Source organism: Nematostella vectensis, chromosome 12 (assembly GCF_932526225.1).
Source record: "Nematostella vectensis chromosome 12, jaNemVect1.1, whole genome shotgun sequence".
Lineage (NCBI taxonomy): Eukaryota > Metazoa > Cnidaria > Anthozoa > Actiniaria > Edwardsiidae > Nematostella > Nematostella vectensis.
In genome coordinates, this window is record NC_064045.1 from 1,999,061 (window position 1) to 2,017,781 (window position 18,721).

At 38.8% G+C, this 18,721-nt stretch overlaps 2 long non-coding RNA genes and 1 pseudogene across 2 annotated transcripts; all 3 read left to right on the forward strand.

Moving 5' to 3' along the window:
* The first annotated feature begins 6,693 nt into the window (after positions 1-6,693).
* On the forward strand, positions 6,694-10,889 carry LOC116611569. The gene is made up of 3 exons (XR_007305223.1): positions 6,694-6,863; positions 9,169-9,286; positions 10,828-10,889. It is a non-coding gene; the product is annotated as an uncharacterized LOC116611569 (long non-coding RNA).
* A 35-nt stretch (positions 10,890-10,924) lies between these two features.
* On the forward strand, positions 10,925-12,107 carry LOC116604868. The gene is made up of 2 exons (XR_004291277.2): positions 10,925-11,628; positions 11,873-12,107. It is a non-coding gene; the product is annotated as an uncharacterized LOC116604868 (long non-coding RNA).
* A 3,416-nt stretch (positions 12,108-15,523) lies between these two features.
* On the forward strand, positions 15,524-17,132 carry LOC116609916 (annotated as a pseudogene).
* The last annotated feature ends 1,589 nt before the right edge of the window (positions 17,133-18,721 follow it).

Genomic DNA, 18,721 nt, shown 5'->3' on the forward strand with positions numbered 1-18,721 from the left:
TCGTCTGGAGTAGCGCTGACGCATAAGGACATTACGAACTTTGTTTCCGTTATTCTACGTCTATTGGACATTAATCTCCAACACTTTTAGTGGTCACAGTTTCTGTATCGGTGGGGCCTCTGTAGTCGGGCTTAAAGATTACGAAGTTGATAGGACCCTGGTCTTCAGACTGTTTTATTCGCTCGCTAGTAGGCGTGTCTTTACAGATAGTTCAACAGATTTCTAGCACACATTCCACACCTTATCAATATGCCTCTTCCTTTACATCATCTGATTTTGAATATTTGGGTCACTCTTTGGGCAGTTGATTGTATCAAATATACAGTATTAAAAAGCTCATGAGAGCTCGCTCATGAGTGGTCCAAACACAAGGCTCTCAGTATTTATTGAGTAGATATGTACAGGCAAGCATTCTTCGCTTGGCTAGCTCTAGCCTTGGTGTCTTGCGTTTCTTTAATCGCCTACTATCTAATGAACACCTCCCCCAAGCGTACAAGTTTGTAATAAACGCCCCTCTCTAATAAACGTCCCCCCCCCCCGCCTTATTAAACACCTCCTACCCTCCCTTCCAGCATAAAAACAAACGGCATAGTCATTTCGGTAATCTAATCAAATTTAAATTAATCTGAGTTTGGCTTCTACTGGGTGAGACTTAAGACGTGGGTAGGAAATGCTTGCTAATGTAACGTGATCATGACTGAGCACTTGGGTTTGTTATATTTTCATAGTTTGTAAAGAATGCCCCTCTCTAATGAACGCTTCCTATCTATTGAACGCCCCGGGATAATTTACAAATTCACTGGACGTCAGCTTTGAGCGAGTTTTAGTCAAACACGGCTGTCATACCAAAATATTCTTCTCTTGGTAATTGTCCGTTTTCCAATAATCGCCTTGCAAAGGAAGAGCGAGTAATTCATTGCTACTGACAAGAGAAACTTAAAACCTCAGCAAGCAACTTCGCCGTTAGAATTACTGCCTCTACTGGACTCATGACAAACCCCATGCCTCGATTTTTGTCCCAAATGTGAATTCATAGTTCGAATGCACGTCCTGGGATAGCTCATGCGTAAAGCTCTGGGGACGCATTGATACGCGATCACCCACCCAAAAATGCTGAAAACAAGAATTGAAAGAGGGAAAAGTATAGTATTTGTTACATACATATCAAATAGTTTTAAATTTGTTGCGCACAAATTTCTAAACCAAATATGGCAACCCTCAACAAGAGAAACGGGCTCATCTCGACATGTAGACACAAACGCAAATACATTCACAGTTGTGAAAGGTTTAACTGAGGAGTGGATCAACGAAACAAGCCTGGATGAACTGAGTCACTCACTGCTAAAACCGACAAAGTCGAGCACTATTTTGGCTCAAGGTGAACACATCTACCTAAATATCTTACTAGAATATCTTTTTCTATGATGGTTGAAACGATTCAAGTCAAAAACTACGCTCAAGGAAAGGGTAGCCTAACCATACATTCTAACCATACAGTCTTTTTTTTATTTATTTATTATTTTTTTTGCTCGTTTTAAGAAATGAGCACCATAGAGGCCTGGTCATCATCTCCCTCCCAACGGAATTACTCTATCAATCGAGGAGTGTCAAACAATCGAATTATGACCAACGAGAATACAGGGGCGTTTTTTTAAAGTTTGAGAAAGCCTAATGCACTCAAAATGTTAACGTCAAAGCTTTCTTTAGAAAAAAAATAACTGCATCATAGGTGAGCGTTATAAAACAAACCGTCAAAAAGTACAACTTGTTCGTGAGTATTTCATTTGCTTACGATGTCAACCAGCGAAGAAGCAAACATCAGACTGGACGTGGAGAAGGCCTCGAAAATAAAGCAAAGCGATGAAAGTAATGAAAAAGTATGGAGAGGCTAGGAGGAGGAGCTTTCAAAATTTATCTGAAACTTTATCTAAATCTTAAAAGATAAAAATTTCTCTTGACTTGGCTGGCCATTTTATCCATGCTTATTCGTTTTGTGGAAAGCTGTATATGTTACTGATAACTACAGTTCGAGTTGATTGCTTCGTATCTGCATCTATTGATATGTAGATAAAGCCTTCAAAATTGTTTGAGATAAAAGTAAAGTTTTCAACGGATGAGTAAATTGGGAAATGCATGAAAATACTCTGGAAGACACGAAAAAGAAAAATAGGAGAAACATTGGCAGTGGCGCACCCTGCCACTAAAATAAAGTAGGGAGCATGTTCCACGGTCATTGCCACCTAAAATGAGGACCACGTCTACTATCACACAGCCAGATAACAGAATATTGAACTGGGAGCAGTTAACAACTGTTGATCTACGTTTTTCTATTGCGGAATCATTGCCATCTTTACTGCATAGCGAAGAAGATCGAGCTCTCCGTTCAATGAAACTGGTGGAAATCAATGTTTGTTGACTTTGATTACAGTTTCACTGGGAAGTGTTTTCCCTAGAGGCTGCCCTTGCACAAGCTGATCTGTTGTGATACTTAAAAACCCCATAAAAAGAGGTTTAAACTGAATCAATTGCAATTTACAGCCTTGCTTTTCTATGAAAGATGTAGCGAAGCATGAAAACACTAAACGTAAAAGCAAAGTTTCTATAGAAGGGAGTTTCTTAATTTCTTCCAAGTAACACGTTAGCTGAATGCAAAGATTACCTCCAAGTATCCAAAGAACCAACAAATCATGCAGGAAAAAAAAGCATCGGATAATAGCCGAATTATTAAGGCAATTGGTCAAAAATTATCTATTGATGTTCATAAGTCTTACATCTGTATAAATTGCAGAGGTAAAATATCAGTAAAAGAAGGGTCTGACAGTCAGTTTTTAGTTTGCACGCAGTGTATAAGAAATGTTAATCGAAAAAAAAAAAACAGTCTTCTCTGTCAGCAAATCTCGGTATTGAAGAGGAAGATTTTAGCTAGTGAGTGCTTGCAAGGCGATTACGAGTTACTGGAGGGACTTCTGGCTGTGTAACACGTAAGAAATGACCGAAACAACAACTGCATGATACAACTTGAATAACGAAACGAATGCTCTACAAGAGAACAGCAAAAATGTAAAGAAAGAGTGCTTGAGCTGCAGAGATACAGCAAAAGTTCAATCAACGGTTCTTTAATATTCCAGAAGAAAAAGATGAAATCGGTATCACAAAGTTGGAGAACATATTGTCTAGTTATCTTGGTCTCGAGGCGACTTTGGAGAATGCGCGCACACAACCAGGAAAATCGCTAGAAATCAGCCAAACCGGCCAATTTTTGCTCAATTTGTCTATCGACTTAAAGTTAGGCTTGTCTCGAGAAGGAAAAAGACAGGAGGTCAAACACAGGAGTATCTGATTTAATAAATAGCTACTCCAAGAGAAAATGAAACAGGCTTATGTTGCTGGTGAGAGACCTCATTTTCATAAGGGTCACTTGTATTGATGGATTATTTGTGGGATGAGCAAGCTTTTATTCATTATGAGTATTTTGATCAATCATTCCCACGGTGAGTAATAATAAAGTCGAGTGACCCTGACAAAAATTTGTAAGCCTTCAATGATCATGGCTATTTCACTCCCGCTGAGAATTGTGATCGGTTCTCCGTATCAATCTTAAAAGTATTGATGCTCACTTGAACGATTTGATTGTTTTACTATCGAGAATTGTTGTATAAAGAAAAATACACTTCCCATTTTTACCAGGCACGACAGGCCTGTTTAGAGACAGCTTTATTTTTCTCTTTCCAGGTGCAATTGTACGCAATATCAGCATTTTCGTACATGGCGGCATGCGCATGGCATGGGATTTCATTATGTTAGTTTAATGAGCATTCACTTGAACGTCACAACATACAATACTTCTCTGTTATGCAGAGGTTGCACCTTTTAGATCTATTGTTGTATGCGGGGGCACGTGCCAGGACGCTCCAATAGGGATCGAGTAGGGTATTTTAGCGTCTTTAAGCGCCCAAATGCGTTTTCTTAATGTTTTTTCTTAATGCTGTTGCTTCTTTCTTTCCTTTGTTATTGAAAGACGCCTAGTGGTTGTTATATATGGTTTTAACACTATCAGCGATGGGTCCCACATACGTGCCAACGCTACCTTCGAGTTTTGAAATGGCCCGTCTAAGACCGGTTTATAATGCGCACATATTTTAATAGCAAGGTTATGCATTTACGAATAGCTAATTGCAAGAGTATTTTGATAAATTTACCCCCGATGTTGTTTTTACGTTTCTGCTGAACGGGGGGGGGGGGGGGGGGGTTGTACCATGTAATGTTCCTTTGCCTTTTCTTCTTTGATTTGCTGGTTGCCCGTTGGTCAGGGAGAACTCCAATTGGTGCTGGTATCCGCTTTTCTCTAGTGCTTCTTGGTATGCCCTTGCTGCTTTGTCGAATTCCTGGCCATAGGGAATCTCACTAAGGCGCCTGTTGATTGCCAAGGGTATATTCTTGATATTTGAGAGGCGCGTTGTTGCTATCACAATGGACGTACAGGGGTGTGAGATTGAGGGTTACATCTACAAAATTTACGACTTTTTTGTTGGCCTCAATACTTATTTTTAGGCGTTGGCGGAGAAGACCGCCAAGACAAATCTGTTGGACATACTGAGATGTTGTAGCCCTTGAATAAAAGCCCTAAATAAAAGAATGATCAGTGGGCCCAAATGAATGAAAATCGAAGGAAAAAAAATTTATTTACCGTTCAGCGTTGTTTTCACCGTTGTGACAAGCACCGTGATATAATTCAACGACTTTTCAGGCGATTTTATTCTATTTTCACCTTTTGGAAGCTACAGCCTTTATCCCAAAGGTGGTATAGATCCAAACAATGAGAAAGAAAGCTCAGATGTCGGTCTTCACGGCATGAATGGACTGTTTGGTGTGAAAACTCCAAGGTATGTAGAGAACAAACTTTTGATGTAAAATAATGTATGATGATTTGATGGAAATATTGCATTTACAAAGAAGCTACAGTATCTTAAAGAGACTCTTTTAGGTATTTCCCTTGTTATTTATTCTTTTGTTTGTTTGTTCGATATAAATAAGCTTTGTATTTCTTGGCTATCTGTGGCGCTTGTCGGATCAAAGTGCTCGTCGCCTATTATCAACTTCTAAGACCTGTTTTTTTTACTTCAGTAAGAAAATTCTTGACAAAGAACCTTTCCCAATAATAATCACCGTTCTAGAGGATGAAAAACGCAGCTTTCACAGTCAACAGCCTACAGAAAAATGACCGGTGTGACATCTAAGGACATTATAAATATGTTGTTCTTTGATAAGATCAAAAGTGTAATACGCTTTGGTGGTGTTCGCCGACATTCCAACATACATTGTCCTCGAAAACACCCATGAAAAGGCGCTTTCCATCATTTGGCTAGGGTGACCTTACACTTGCGCTTGTAAGGTGGCCGAAATTGAGCCTTTAGAAGTTTGTTTTGTTAAGACCTAGACTTCTAGAAAGGGATCTGGCCGATCGATTTCGTATTTCTGTTTCAACTACATCTAAAATTTTCAGGACCTGAATTTTCTTTTTGAAGAAAGAACTGTCGGTGTTGTGTACTGTATGGCCCCAAAAAGAACAGCTAAAGCATTACACGCCTGGTAAATTTAAGGAACTCTATCCAGAACTTGTTGCCATCATTGATTGCACAGAAATCAACATGGAATCTCCCGCAAGTTTGACAAAAAGTTATTCGTCCTACAAATCCACACCACCATGAAGTCTCTTGTTGCTATTACACCAAATAAAGCTGCGCCCGTGAGCTATACAGTTGGGCTCTTAGTGATCCAGATATTTTCGTCAAAATCAGGATCCCTCATTTATAGAGCGCCTAATCAATAGTTGCCCTAGGCGCTTTATAATTATATAATGAACGATTATTTGAAGGTTTCTGGTTCGTACGATTCATACGGAATTCATACCATTTTCAGCCAATAGGAGAGCCAGCTCGCATTACGTCATTACATCACGCCGTTGAAAATTCCTCATTCATTCTCTAACACCACTTCCCTGCTCTTATCTAAGCTTTAACATGGCTCCCAAAATGAGAAGCAGTAATGTTCTGTGTTATATTGAGAGTGCGGGACTCTCTGAGGATCTCAGCGAGTTTGAGAGTGAGAACGTATCGGCAGGGTCTCGCTTGGCCACCAAGAATGAAATGCTCAAGACTATCACTCATTATTCTTACACATGCACTGAGAAAAGAGGTGGTATAAAAAGGAGGTAACAGTTTTTAAAATGTCTGTATTCACTGTATTATCGATGGTAAGCATGCCCAAGGTGAGTGAGAGTTGAAAAACAAACGGGCACGAGAGGAAGAAACTTAAAAGAACCTAGGTTGCCTCGATGCTTTGTCGAAAAATTGCAAATAGCCGAATATCACATCATTAAGTTTGTTTTGTTTACAAACAAGAAGTACTGTAATACCCAAATTCAAATTTTAAAGTGTTTTTCTTTTCATTTCCTTGGTTTATTTTCCCAAGCTTCTAACAATGGATAGCCCGCCTATGTGCAATAAAAATTACTTCAATTTATTAATGCAATGTTGAATTTGAATTTTATTCTTCCAAAAGGGGTGTGGCTAAGCCTTTTTATATAGTGGTGGTCCTTGTTCAAGGAACATATTACTTTTCAAATGATTAAGGCTTTTTGAAATATCCAGTTCCCCAAATGGATCTATTCACACATCTTTTGTGTTTGTGTTGATTTTATATAATTTGAACCATAATAATTTTAAATATTGTAATTGCAAAAATTTACTCATTTGTTTTTATATTTTAGAATACTTAGGCGAACCGAAGGGCACCAAAATTGGCAGTCTTGCCTGCAAGGGTCTGGCGCCACCTTCCATAAAAGGAATGGAAGCAGCATTAAGGTATTAATATTAATATTTTTAATATTGAAATGTTAATGTTTTTCCAGGTTTTTATTTTATTTATTTACTATATATTTTCATAATTGGCTCTTCCAACAGAGATGGACGGGCAATTTTTTTTGTCATTTTTAAATTTTAAGCCCTGATTATATTTCATATAAACTCGTACAACATGTTTATAATGCTTTACACAATTCAAAGATTGCAAAACACTCACTACTCTTTTCTATTTTGTGTGCATAAAGTAGATATCTAACTCTCCCTTGCTGTACCTCTTGATATTGTGATATTTTCTGATACTGTGATTCTTGTTTATATCCAATGCTTATTCGAAAACAAAATAGAATATATTTTTCCTATTTACTTGCTTAATTGAATTATCACATATTAGATAAATTATAGATGTCTTCACTTTTTCTCTAAACATAATATTGCATATAGTATCATATCTAGTAGCTAATAATTTTGAGATTAATTATTTTAATGACATATTTTAGTCTAGTTTGATGGTACAGTGATTTTTAATGTGAGATATTTTACTCTAGTTTGATGGTTTAGTGACATCCATATTGATTAACTACACTTGATTAAGACACTTTGCAATAATATAATTGGTTAATGACTCTGTCATACAGATTCTGGATGCCGAAGTTTGGGCATGTTGGCCCATACAGTGAGCAAGTTAAAAGGGATCATGATGGGAAAATTATAGACATCATCCCAAAAGGGAACCCTATGGAGGATGCTGGTAAGTGTCTGTTATGATGATTATACCAGTACAAGAAACAGATTTTTGGACTGGCTTGTACTTGTAGCATAGCTGTCAACTCTCGCGCATTAGGCGGGAGTCTCAAGATTTATTTCTATCACGGAGGGTACAAGATGCAGGTTGCAGGTCGGCTGCAGGTTGAGTACAAAATGCAGGTCGGGTGATTACATTTTTTTTTTTTGCTTTATCTATTTCATACAAACTTAGGCTCACGTGACGCGTTCAAATATTGAATACTTAGATTCTCGTTTATTACTAAGCAATTATGTGACCTTGGGAATAAATAATATCTTTCCAGTATCAAGGTTTTATTTCTATCATTTTCTTTAAAGGTGTCAAGACATTGACACGTTCGCTAAATAAAAGGAAACGCCGACCTTCTAGAAAAGACATGAGGGCCGGCATGAAGCCCTATGAGGCAAAGAAGGCGCCACCATTCTCTCTTGAGGATATGCTCAAGATGAGAGAATACTGTTTGAAGACAGTTGAGGTAAACAATTTAATTACCATCACAAAAAAGTGCATTAGAAATAAACAGGTAATATCACATATAGGTCCATTCTACAAACATGACAGACACAATAGATTCTGTAGTCGAATATTCCATAATATTCCAGGGGTCCATCAGAGAGGACGACGGCGTCTAGTAGATTCTAGGATAATCTCCGATACTATCACAAAATCAAGGGTCCATCAGATGGAAGAAGCAGGAACTAAATAGACATCTGTCTAATAGCATATTAGAGGAAAACAATGATAATATCCTAATCTCAATAAACAGTTGAAGCTCTCGTAAGCGACCACCTTGGGAACTGATAATTGTAGTTGTTAACAGAGCTGGTCTCTTACGAGAGATTGCTCTCATAAGCAACCACTGGGCGCCAAAAACTTGAACAATAGGTGTTGGTCTCTTACGGGAGCTTAATTAAAATCTAAAAGTTATCGTGATAACAACAACGCTGTAATATTTTGGTTTATTGCTTCATTTTCAAACTAGGTATTTTACTTATCATGAGAGTGAGTTGTTTTACTTAATAGCAATTAATTCTACGCAAAGTTGCTCATTATGCTCGTTTATATCGACGACTTTTCGTCATGAGAATATCGCATGGGTCTTTTGTTAGCCGATTTCTAAAGCATGCAACAAACAAGTGGATGGCTATTGTAACTGGATGAAGGATAAATCGTGGAGCTGGCAATGGACTAGAGATTCCTTGTATTTATACATTTTCTGGAGACAAAGAAACGTCAATCCCATGGTTGAAATTGAAGTTAGAAAATTGTAATTATAAAATTCTTTAATAGTTGCCTACTGGAAAGGCAGCTTTTATGAAACATTACAACATTACAAATTTGGAAAATATTTTGCTATTTTTATTATACTCAGTACTTTCTAAAAGAGGATCTACCATATATCTTTGAAATGTTTCCTTTCATTGGAAATATATGTTCATCTTGACCATTTGGCAACGTAATGTCTGCATTATAGACATCTTTAAAAAACGCTCTAATAAAGTTGTTTGTTTGTGTTCACAGGGATTTAAAGGAATGTGGCTTTGGTCGATTGTTACGTTTTCGTTTGGCCTTTTTTTAAGAGGGGAGGAGCCTTTGCGGCTTAAGGTCAAGCACATCAAGCTCCCGCCCAACTTTGACAGTGAGTTATTTTACTTATTATGTTACTACTCTTTCCATTGCAACAGCATTTTGGATCCTTTACATTAGTTGGTTCTCGCATAATAGTTGTAAACAGACATCATCTTAGGGCTGTAATACAATTACTAGTCACTAACAGGCATGCTTGCTCTGCTGAAAGGTACAGAGAAAAGACAATATTATTGCATTTTCTGGGATTGTGTGGAACAATCTTTTGCCTTGGACTACTTTGGTTCATTTTATTTAATTGGTTTCCTATAATTATTCTGCCTAATTTTTTGGCTTAGTGGTATTTGAGCATTTATACTTCTGTCTTGCACTGTTATTCAATCAAATAAATGCAGAATCTGAGATTTGAAACTTATTCATTCAATTACAATGTATCTAATGTGAGTAATTTCAAATATCTTGGAGTATTCATATCTTCCGACTTGACATGGTCAGAGCATGTTGAATATTTATCTGGCAAAATCAACCAAAGACTCGGTCTTCTAAGGCGCATTAAGCATTTATTGCCTTTTAGAGCTAGACTTCTTTATTATAATAGTCTAGTTCTGCCCCTTTTCGAATATGCAGATTTAGTTTGGGGCGATAAGCATAATGTCACTATCATGTCAAATTTACAAATCCTCCAGAACAAGGCTGCAAAAATAATACTTGATAGACCACTGTACTCGTCGGCAACAGACGCTTTAGTCAAACTTAAGTGGTTACCTCTAGAAAAGAGGCGTTTTCTTAGAAGATGTGTATATGTCTTTAAATGTTTAAATGGTCTCGTAGAGCATGAAATGGATCTGTTAAAACTCGAAGATCAACATAATTATAATACCAGAAACAAATGTAATATTAGGCTCCCTAGTGTGAAAAGAAACTGGGGCAAACAAAGAACTGAGTACCATGCAGTCAAGGATTTTAACTCACTTAGCCAGGACATTAAGAGATGCACAAATATTTGTACTTTTAAACGCAGTATTTCTCAATTTTTAACCTAGGTATTTTTTATCATAGTATTTTTTAATGTAACGATATATCAACTATATATATTTTTTTTCTCTTAATTTTTTTTCCATATATTTTTTATAGATTATTGTTATTATTTATAAGTCGAGGTCCTTTTTGAAAATCATTTTAAATGAAAAAGCTCTCCTCAATAAAGATTATTATTATTATTATATATTATATTCATTATATCATAATAATGCCATTGTAATGGCATTATGGCAATTCATGGCAAATTTCATCTAAAAGTAGTAAAAAATTACACTGCCTACTTGGAACAACTTCATTAGAATTTGAAAGCTCCTATTCATAGCCTGGCACTACCTATATGTCTGTTCATTCAAAAGGATCCCTATATCCTTTTGAAAATTGAGTGAGGTGTAGAGTTGACTGAACACATGTCTTACTACTATTACTATCACTGTAAATCAGCAATAAAATCTAAAGTCATGGTAAATTATCAAATGTCACATTATTTTCAATCCTTAGATTTAGCTTATTCCATCTATATTTTTTTTAATCAGCTTCCTCTTTTTGTTTTAGTCAACTCTGGCCAAATTCCCTCCCGCATTCAGATAAAGCTGCCATGGTCAAAGGCTGACATGTAAACCCCTGAGGGGCAGTGGCTACACATCTATGGGGGTGTAGAATGGAGATGTCAGGCGTTTCCTCCCTCCACTACCCTAGGTGTTCACCTTGGGCAAGTGATATCCCACCTCTAGCCTCCCATTGCCCTAGGTTGCAAGATAGCGTCAGATAAAAACTTGGCGACAATGAGCCCTTGGCAAGGGTGATACCCCGATCTATTGATCGTTAATACCGCATTGAATTATGCGGGGGGACCAAGAAGCCCTTATCTATACAAGAGCAAGTAAAAAACAAAAGAACAATACTTTCATTTGAACATATCTATATTGATTAGGTATTCCAACCTCCATCATCTCACATACCCTTATCGACTTAACCTGCCTTTCACCACTTTACCTGCCTCCAACTGGCTAGCCTGTACTTCAGTGACTTACCCATTCCTCGTTAATTTACACTCATTAGCTTCCATTCTGTAACAGTCTTAACTTCCCTAACTGGCTACCTTCAAGAATGGAAGGAAAACCTTACAAACCATCCTTAATCAAAAAAATGGACAACAAAACCATGCATGGAAGTAAAACCATGGAATTGAAACCATTCAAACAAAAAGACAGTCATTCAAACCATCAAAGGAAAACCATTGCAGTGTTTGCCTTGGGCAAGTGATAAGACACCACTAGCCTCCCTTTTCTCTTTTCTAAGAACAAAAACCCTTACTGCCAATACCACCCTCGGCATTTCTGGGTTGCCCCACAGGTAAATAGAGGTACTTTAATGTTGTTGCCTCATTCTTATCCGACTCCAAAGTCAGGGCCATTTCTCATGCCTATAGCCTAAGAACTGAAATTGATATGTATTTTGCATTTTGAATATCCCTTGTTTGGTTATCTTTTCTAGGTTTCTTACCAATTTTACACAACTCGTTCTATTTGCACCATTACCAAAAACCCAATGATTATTCTTTTCATTGAATCCAATTAATTCTTTTCATTCTTTTCAGTGAATCCAAAGTAAAGGTGAACAATACTGATGGGAAAATGCACCTGGAGATTGTTTAAATTTTTCACTGCATCTTATGCAGGTGCTTGTACTCAGCACATCCTTTTCCAATGCTTTATGCTTGTGGCAGTTGGCTGTCAAATATGGAGTAGAATATTGGACATCCCTTTACAGATATATTTTCTTATTCTGCTGTGCTGTCTTGTTGAAATAAATTTGATCCAGGATCTTTTTAATTTGTGTCTGAGAATTGAGTTATTTTTAGCATATCTCCACCACTCCTCCGGCACCAGGGAGGAGTCGTGAAGATGTGCGAGGGGGACTCCGATAACAAATTGGGTGTGGTTCAAGGAAATTTTAAAGGCCAAAACACCCCCTTCGAATAGCAATTGGTCGAATTTTATTCCCTAAGAGATAACAGAATTAAAAAAAAGGTTAATTACTCCCTTAGGAATAGCAGTTGGTCGAATTTTATACCCTAAGAGATATCGGCTCCTGAACTCTTCCAAACCAAATTTACCCAGTTTTCCTAAAGCTAATAAGGCGCGCAAAGAACATTTTATGTTTTTTCTATAGGCTGAAATAGGTACATAACTTCTCACTCTCCAAGGAAACCTTTAAAGTAAGGTTTGGACATGCATTATAACAATACACATACCTGCAATTTTGACAAACTCCTTCTTCTGAACCTCATCCCTTTGAACAGCTGCCGTAAGTGTAAGCTTACTCCGTTTTCTCTTTCTAGTCTGTAGTCACCATTAACATTGTTTCCAAGTATTAAACCTCTTAACAAGATTTCCTTGTGTTCCTTAGCTGTTTAGTAGTTTTCACTAGTTGTTTTCACGGTCATCAAGGTCTGAATACTTGTCATGTTTTCCCCGCCAATTTTACTGTCGTTCACCACGCGACACTGCAACTCAAAACTCGAAAATGTGACAGGAGAGCAACATCAAACCCGCGGTTTTGATTGGTTTCTTTGGGATTTGACATGATGTGACCAATGACGGTGACGGGTGACGGTTTGTTATTGGGTCGTTTTCAGACAGTGTATCCAGACTATATTGCAACTGTAGTAGAATGTCTCAGTTCTACTAACAGCGATTCTCAGTGTAACGCGATGTGCAGGCGATGGCAAAGTAGCCAAGCGTCATTTTGCAGTCGTCAGATCTATGACAGTAAATGCTCGCTTTCAAAAATTCATCCCGAGTTAAACTCGAGGCTGGAAATGTTCCATGTTGAATGAAAAATGTAAAGGATTTTTTTTTGCATCGAGCTCGCACTGTTCGTACCGTTACTGGGTTTTTGTTTTGTATACCTTTACAGAGACCACAAGGAATGGAGTTCTCATATCGTTTTACCGGGTCAAAGTCAAAGACATTTTCACTGCGCTCATCGTCTCTCATAGAGCACTTGCTGAAAACACAATCACTTCCAAATGCGGAACTAGTAAAACTGCATGGTCTCCTGTTCATTGCTGTGAAGTTGCGCAATGCTGTTGCATTGTACTAGAGTATGGAAATATCTCACATTGATATAAAGGTTTGGACAGTGGGCTATGCGATTCCCTCCCACACAGAGAAGCTTGACCAAAATCTTGGTCATAGCATAGGGTTAAATTCAATGCAGGAGAGAAGCAAACCACATTAAACTTGGAAGTTATGTCAACAACACCTGCAATGTCTTCTGTGGTTACGAGAGATGGATCCCTACCATGCCCCTGCTATAAATCACCGGAGGGAAATCTTCAATATTTTTATTTAAACTAATCCATTTTAAAAATACAATCATATCAGTTTGTAAATAAATGTATGGCTGTGTTAAACCCCAGTTTTTATCATGTCTTATTCATTTTTGAGAGAGCTGGAGCAAAATATTGCTGCCTAGTTAATACCAACTACATTTGTAACGCTGTACTCTTTTGACAGACTCGCCTTATAGAACTCTGCCGCTAGCATCAATGCCCGTGAGTCCAGTGAGTAGATAGCCTGTCTCAGGGAAGTTCATTGTCACCTTTACCGAATTGCGAAGAAATATTTACGAACATTTAAAACTCAAACGAGTTACGAGAGTTTTCTTGTTTCGGAAACATGTTTAATGCATAATTATTTACTTCAAAATACATCGTTACATACCTATATTTCAGTCAATATCTCGGTTTCTGTTACATACCGATTGCTACAACTCAGCAACATGACGGTTCATTTGTCGAATACTCAAGACAACTTAAAATTTGTACAGTCCCAGGTAATAAAAGCGCCGATCCTTTGAATTTACTGTTTCGGTAACATCCCCGCTGTCTTGACTTGTGTTTATCGAAGCACAGTTATCAAATTACAAGCGCAAAGAAACCATTCGCGAACCCAAACAAAGCCAGATTTCCGCTGCTGTTCGTCTTCAAAAGCGTGCTAGACGACTGCATTACCTTCCCTAGTTATATGCGGGGTGTTTTGATGAATTTTAATGGCTCTAATAAAAAAATCATGCCATCAATGGGTCTGACTAAGCAGCGTTGCGTTACATTTGATGTCGCAACAATAGTTTCAAACATAGCGTGGCCTGAAAAAGAGCGAAACAAAAGCGTTTAAAAATGGATAACAAAAAGATAATTACCCCGAATTCTAATGCAGAAAAGATGAGGAAATGAAGAGAACAGAAGATGGCAAAAAAAGCGATCGTCAGACAAAAAAAATTACGAACAACATCATGAGCATAAAATCGCCAAAATTAAAGAGCACAGAAAATCAAAGACCGGCCAGACGCATGTAACACGGAGCCAGAGGTCGCGACGACAATACCTAAAGACGATGGCTAAAAAACAACATAAAGAAAAACAAGAAGTCGATACTTAGGAGAGAAGAACAAAAATACGGAAACAAACAATGGAAACAGTTAGACGTTTTAAAGAAAAGAAAAGAGAAGAATTACAACAAGGCCTATTCTACACATCCCGAGGAAACTAACTCCGCCTTCAAAAGTAGAATGGCAAAGGCTCGCGCGCTAAAGAAATCTTTCAAAGCCCTTCCCAAAACACCTGAAAAAAGGCTGAACTTCTCAAGAGGATTTCCCCCAGTCCGCGCACGAGAAAAATCCTGATTAAAAAGGGGATTGTGAAAACTCCAGAGAAAGAGACAGTAGCGCTCAAAGCACTTGCTGCAGATATCGCAGAAGGCGCAAATCAAGTAAAAAATAAAGCTGCAAAAGATACTAGAGCCCGTTACTCAGCACTAAAAAGTTTAGGTTTCGGAGAAAATGTAAGGAAGTGTAAGGCAAAAAAATCGCTTTCTAAGCTAGTAAATATCAGTCGCCGAAGTGTGAGTAAAGCTGTTAAGGAAAGGAAAAAAAATTTATCGGGGGAGAGAAAGAGCTGGCTGTACCTGGAAAGAAAAACGAGAAGCGATTCCATTAGCCAAGAAACCAAGCAGTTGGTCTTCAACTACTGGGCATATGACGCCAGCCGTCCAACTGGAGACAAAAAAAGATTTGGCAAGAAAACGAGTCGGAAAGAAAACATATATAGAGCATGCAAACCACGCTCTTGAAAAAACGCAAACGGAAGCATACCTGGACTTCAAAGCGCAGCACCCTGATGTCAGAATCAAGCAGCACAAGTTTGAGAGTTTAAAGCCGTTTTACATTAGGGCTGCTACAGAAAAAGACAGGAGGTCATGTCTGTGCAGGAAGCATGTCGAAACAAAGATCGTCTTGAAGGACTGAATGAAGTTCCTCAAATTCTTGTGCAAAAAACAAGGTGTCGCCGACATACAGATTCCCTCCAACCTTACAGAAGCGGCCAACTTAACTTTGTGCCAGAAGGCAGACAGCCTCGACTATCACAATTTGAAATGCGGTAGTGCGGCCAGTGTGGGGTTCACCAGATGGAATTTCTACCACAGGAGCTTTCAGATGACACAGAAGAACAGGTCATCTGGAAGCACTACGAGTATGTGGCGACAGGGAAGTTTCTTTCAAATGGCCAAGAAAAAAAAGGAAAATCGCTTTGGTGACAAAGCAAACCAAACCAAAAGAGTTATTCTCTTATTTTCAAAATCTTCTTCAAGAATATCCATACTATTCATTCATGGCAAGATGGCAGCGTGACCAAATGGACAATCTTATTGAGAATCTGCCTCTTTATGATATCCCGTGTGTCCATGACTACTCGGAGGATATAGCTGCAGAGAGCAGGATGAGCTACAGTATTTTGATGTAGCAAAAGTCTCTCTCCACATAACAATTTTGTACAGGCATGCAGTGGAACCCGTAGACGGCAAGGTCAGCACTGAAGACGAGCCATGCATCATCAAGGAGCACTTTTTTGTGATCTCGGACGACGATATACAGGACTACCATTCTGTCCACAAACCTCAGGAGCACATTAAAGATTACCTTGAAGACCAGTTGAGACTAAAGATTAACAAGCTTCATGAGTTTACAGACGGATGTGCTGAGCAGTATAAGTCTCGTCATTGCGTTGGCGATTTGTCTTGCTGTCTTGCCGACTATGATTCCAAATACAGCGCAGCTTCTTTGAAACTTCACATGCGAAGGGTGAACAGGATGCTGCTGGATCTTATGTCAAGCAGAAGGTCAGCCAAGCAGTGCTAACGAAGACTGCCCTTATCCGGAATGGTAAGGACATGAAGGAATACCTTGAACAGAACTTTGCCTCACCATCAGCTTCCACTTTCGCTTCTCGAACGAATGCTGTGGGGATGATGCGCAGAGTGTTCTTTTATGCCCGTCCCAACACTTGGCGAAAAAGCAGTCAACCGAAAGCGGCAAGGTAGGACCTTCAAAGAGCTCAAGGGAATTAGAAAGCTCCACTGTGTGAAGACTACGTCCAAGCAGGGAAGAGTCTATGTCAGAGATAGATCCTGTTACTGCATAGGCTGCATCACAGGGGATAAGGAAACATGTTGTAACAAAGAGTGGATAGATGAGTGGAGGGAGATGAAGCTTGAGAGGGAGTCTTCTGTTGCTATAAGACAAGCTGTAGATGATACAGAAGCTACACTACTTGACACTGCTGTGAGAATTGCAGACATGGCTGCAGTAGGTAGCGTAGTTGCAGTTGCAGCAGGCGATGACCCTAACTACGAGTATTATCTACTCAAAGTGACCATTGATGGCGTGATGACTATGGCTGCAGCTTTCCAAGAGGATCTGCTGTCTTAAAAGGCCATTTCTTTATCAGGGATAATATCATTGATATGACTTACAAGTTAGACCTGAAAAAGACTGCATTAGTACTAGCTAAATAAACCAAAAAGAGTACTCTACTAGTATATGAATTGACAAAAAGAGTTTCAAAATAATAGTCGGTTTGTGTAGGGGAGGTCCCCCAGCTCATGTTTTCGAGTAACCAGCTAAACATTTTAAATGATTGTGTAAGTTACTGACATTAAACCCAAAAATTTGATATTTTTCAAGGAGCTTTCTTAATATAATGAAGAACATCCAAAACTGTGATGAGAACCATTTGCTTATGGGCGCAAACTGCCAAGACACTCCCCCTCCAGTTGCGCCGTCTCTGCTGCCAAGCACCTGGTGTAGGTTTTTATGAAGGAAGTTATTGACCGTGACCGTTCTCTGAAAAAGTGGTCTAACCCAAGAAATAGCTGACCATTTAATCGCGGGCGCAGACGTGTTGTGAGATTCAAAATGGCGGACGACGAAGCTCCGATTCGTGCAAGAAAAAGGGTTTCAAATCCTGAAGGATGGGTCAGGAAGTAGAGAAAGACGGATAGGAATCAAGGTAAAGAGTATTTCACCTAAACCAAAGTAGGTGAACAGCGAAAAGTCGAAGCAAAACGGACCGGAGGCGATTGTCACTGCCCACCCAAATGTTTTGATAAAGTGAGTAAAGAGGGTCGCTTGAGCATTTTCAGTAGTTTTTGGCAAATGGGCGATTGGAATGCCCAAAATTCCTACCTTTGTGGCTCCATAGAAACCACTGAAGTGCAAAAAAGGTATAGCAAGAATGATAACTCCGGTCGAAACTTCACAAGGCATTATTATTTAAATTTCGATGGTGTTTCCATCAGAGTGTGCAAGAAAGTCTTCCTTGCCATTCACGGTGTACCTTATGGCCGAGTCTCTCGTGCTGTGATAAAGTTGCAGGAAAAAGGGACCCCAGAGTCAGATAAACGGGGGAAGCACGAGCCTGCTAACAAAATTCCCGAGGAAAACATTAGGTTGTTTAAATCTCATATAGAGAGCATGCCAGCTGAAGTCAGCCATTACTGTCGAAAAGACAACCCAAACTGGCGATATCTTTCAGCTGATTTGGACATCAGAAAAAATGTATGAGCTGTACGTGGAAAAATGTGAAGATGACGACAAAACTCCAGTGAAGGAAACTGTATAGAAAAATTTTCAATACGGAATACAACTTGGCTTTTGGAAGCCCCAAGACTGATACTGATAGAAACTGATGAGGTTAAGTTGCGGCAGCTCAAGGTTCAGCAGGAGCTCCATCACCGTAAAAGCCCAGTCAGATTACAACACACTTCAAGCTGATATTGAGCTTGCCAAGAATGATTCCAATGTGTCGATGATAACATTCGCCTTGCAGCAGGTGTTACCAACTCCACGCTTGACCACAAATATGTCATTTTACAAAAGACAGCTTTCCGTTTATAACCTTGGAATTCTTGAGTCGTCAACCGGGAAGGGATATATCCACATCTGGCCTAAAAGTGATGGTGGCCAAGGCTCAGAGGATGTTGCTAGTTGCATCTTCAAGTTTTTTTAAATGAAGAAAAGCCAGATGATGCAAAGCATGTAATTGCTTTCTCTGATACATGTGGTGGACAGAACAGAAATTTTAATATCGCGCCCATTAGGCTGT